This window comes from Puntigrus tetrazona, unplaced genomic scaffold, assembly GCF_018831695.1.
Source record: "Puntigrus tetrazona isolate hp1 unplaced genomic scaffold, ASM1883169v1 S000000586, whole genome shotgun sequence".
Lineage (NCBI taxonomy): Eukaryota > Metazoa > Chordata > Actinopteri > Cypriniformes > Cyprinidae > Puntigrus > Puntigrus tetrazona.
Genome location: NW_025048217.1, coordinates 11,399 through 15,000, shown reverse-complemented (window position 1 = coordinate 15,000; position 3,602 = coordinate 11,399). Strand labels below are relative to the sequence as shown.

The following is a 3,602-nucleotide window of genomic DNA, read 5'->3' as shown; positions in this document are numbered from 1 at the left end:
CGTCTCCTGTTCAGCGAAGGTGAGTGAGATCTTCCTGAGCTTCATCACGAACAGCCTGTCCAGCACAAATTTCATCTGTAATGTTTGTTCACTGCATCCTCAGGGGATATAAAGAAGGAGACGAGCTGGTAAGAAATCGTAGTCTGTGGCCTCGATATACTTCAATTGAAATCGGAAGGACAAACTGAAATCACGTCACTTGAACAAAATCAGTGCAAAATGAAGTTCGTTTTGAGATCGTTTTGGTCATTTGAACTCTTTGGGAGTTCGTTTCAGCTCCTAAACACCTCCGAGCTACCATTGGTCCGAGAGGCGGTCATAATCGGTGGGTGTGTCCTGAAACTCCGCCTTCTTTGGCGTGCAATTTTTTTCTCACGGTTCTCACGAGAGAACAGCGTCTCCGAGTCATTACGTGCGTGCCTGAGCTGCCACAGATACATCCGCATCTGTGCGGTCGCTCGAGGAGAGACTTCAAAACTGGCGGAAACAATTAATTCGTACAAAGAAAATACAGCAAAGCTCGAAAGGAGGAGAGGTAGCAAGCGAATGAACATTACCCGTACTGCTGCTGCCGTATACCGTCTTCCAAAAGAATTTAAGGTGTACGATTAATAAACCTTTGTTTTTAATCAAACTTTTAAGCGTTAATCTAAGCCCCGCCTCCAGCAGCGGGGGGGCTTAGGATGATCGCAAGCAGTGTACCGTCGCTCAACATTTTCAAACTTCTTTCAGCCCTCAAACGACGAACGAAAAAGAAGTCTGTTTGAAGTATATCGGGGCCTTTAGCATCCCTATCCTCAGACTAGTGCACATCTTAAACTAGTACAGCACAGGCTTTAACTAGTGCTTAACCCTCACGCATTCTGTGGTTAGTAGACTTAGAGTGTTTAAATCACTTTTAAAAAGATGAGCGTGATCAGTCTCCGTTGTCCGATCGATAGTTTTAGAGCGGGGTCACCGAGTTGCGTCCTGAAGAGTTTAGCTCCAACCCTGATCAAACACACCTTACTGGGGAAACTTCCAGGCAGGTCTGTTGAGGAAAGTGAAGGACACGGACCTCCGGGATCAAGTTCGATGACCCCGGTTTTAGAGTGTTTGAACCAATCAAAGCACTTTTTAGCGTACTTCTTCAGCTTCTGCTTCTGGTGTCGGATCTGAACTGATTCTGATCAAGTAATGGTCAGAATAACTGCGGTCATATCTCCAGATCGACTTTACTCGATTCTCCATCAATCATTTTCTGGAAGAATCTGATCATCAGGATCTTTTGAGGAGCTTTACTTTCACTGCTCCTCCAAAACATCTCACATCTTCTGAGGAGCCTTTATTTCTTCAGCTCTCAGTCAGCACTGCATTATATGTTTAGATAATTTCAGTCTCATATTACCGGGCGATGACTGACATTCAGATCATTTACATCAGTATCTGCTACGCTGTTATTAATATCTCATTGATTTTTTCATCACAAGGCTCAGAAGATGTCTCAGGCGAATGAAACCTACGCCTCAGTCGAATACTTCCTCCAAGCGGAACCTTCAATCTCATGTACTATCCGTACTCTAAGCGACAAGAGAGCACAGGCAAGAACACACGCACACACACACACACACACACACACACACACACACACACACACACACACACCGCGAGATTACATTGGTGTGTAACGCTCTCTTTGTGTGTGTTGCAGGTGAATTATTCTCAGCCCCTGGTGGCTGTGAAGTTCTGAGACCTCTCTTTCAACACGGACTTCAACGTGGAGTGTAAGATCAACTCTAGCACTCAGTTCAAGATCAGCGAAAGAGACAAGTTCGCCGGCCGCGTAATCTTTAAGCTGCGCATCAACAAAGCGTGAAACAACTGCATCTGCCACACACACACACACACACACACACACACACACACACGTACACACACACAGGAGATGGTAGGAGTCATTCATATCTCAAAGTGTTTAATGTATTCGTCCTCCCCCATTCTCCTGTCTACGCGATGGTTTCTGTGTGTGTGTGTGTGTGTGTGTGTTGCGCTGTAGCGTCTTTGTATCTCTGTGTGTTTTGAGTACTCTTGACTGTCGTCATATCCAGCTGATATCGTTCCAAAGTAAAATCAAGAGAGCAGGAGAACATCATCAAGCCTTTCTAGATCTCCAGATACGATCATCACGAACAATCCAGTGAATTCAGAAGAACCACAACCATCCTAAACCTGCCGAGAAATTATATTTCGCATAAAGACAACGTGCTCCCAAAATAACACCACGAGGTGGAAAATTGAAAACAGGCTGTATCTTCTATATGCAAAATATAATTCCTTACCTTTTTTCTTTTAATATCAAGCTAAAATGTGACCTGGATTCACTCGTTTAGTCTATATAATGGCTTTTATGCTACTGAGCGTTTAACACAAATTAGGTCAAATTCAGGATCATTCATAAAATAAAATCTGTAGAATCGCATATATGATCAATTAACATAATCAGAGCCATAAAATTGTCACAGACTGTAATCGACTCATATCTGTCACATGTCATTCTCTTAACTTGATATCAGTTTTATTTATTTACGAATTAAGGTACATTTATAATGTTATTTATTTATTTATTTATTTATTTATTATCGGATTTGTGGTTTTAATTTTTTATATACATGACAATGTTTGTGAAGACACTTTTGTAACACTGTAATGTACACGAACGCACGCACACACACACGAGAGCAAAGAAACGATTGGCTGACGTTCTGCACATGCTCAGATTGCACTCGCATTAGCCAATCAGCTTCAAGCTGCGCCATATCAGTTCGCCATTACTTTATTTGCCCAATCGACCGATAGCATATGTCGTCCGGAACGGTTAGACCTATCTTTCTAAACGTGTACACAGCAATACCTTCTGGTCCGTGAGTGTACTGTTAATACTTGTAAATAATACAGAATCTGATGTAGTTGACAATGAGAGTAGTTACCAAGAAAAGCGCAAAATAATAATAAAAAAAAAAAGATTAAAATTATCCGATCCAAGTAGATGAATGAACAAATGTGTTTTCTTCCCCCCCAAAAAAGTATTTTTAATTTATTTGTTGTTGAGCACATCATGGGTTAGCGCCCGTTAGCACAGCGGAAATATAGCAAAACATTAGCTGCATACTTTAGTTCGTTTCTTCTTAGCTTTGGTAGACTCTTAGATTTTTATCACGTGATTTGACATTTGGATGTTCAAGGATTCGAGTCGAACGGACAAGTCAGACTCCTGATTTGCGGCGACACATTAGCGTAGTGCTTATTAGCGAACCACTAGCCTGCCGGCGCCGCGCGGCGCCGTCTGTGTTTATTTCTCATCCGTGTTCCTTCATTCCGCCCCAGTAGTGAATGTGCCGTGTTTCTATTGGGTTACTGCCACAGTGTTGTGCGTTTGAAACATTGGAGGGTGTGTGTTAGAAAAGTGTGTGGGGAAAAATAAAAAGAGCCAAGCGCGGCCGAACTTTTAAATGAACGTCACTAGTCCACCCGTCACCCATCAGCACGCGACTTACGGCCTGATGTTGGGATCGGTTCAATGTTTACACAGAGCAGTGACTAATAACTAGCTAAACTTACGCTGC

The 3,602-nt window shown here is 42.6% G+C and overlaps 1 pseudogene; it reads left to right on the top strand.

Annotated features, from left to right (window-relative positions):
• Positions 1–3,038, top strand: part of LOC122334618 — a 10,448-nt pseudogene extending 7,410 nt beyond the window's left edge.
• Positions 3,039–3,602: the final 564 nt, after the last annotated feature.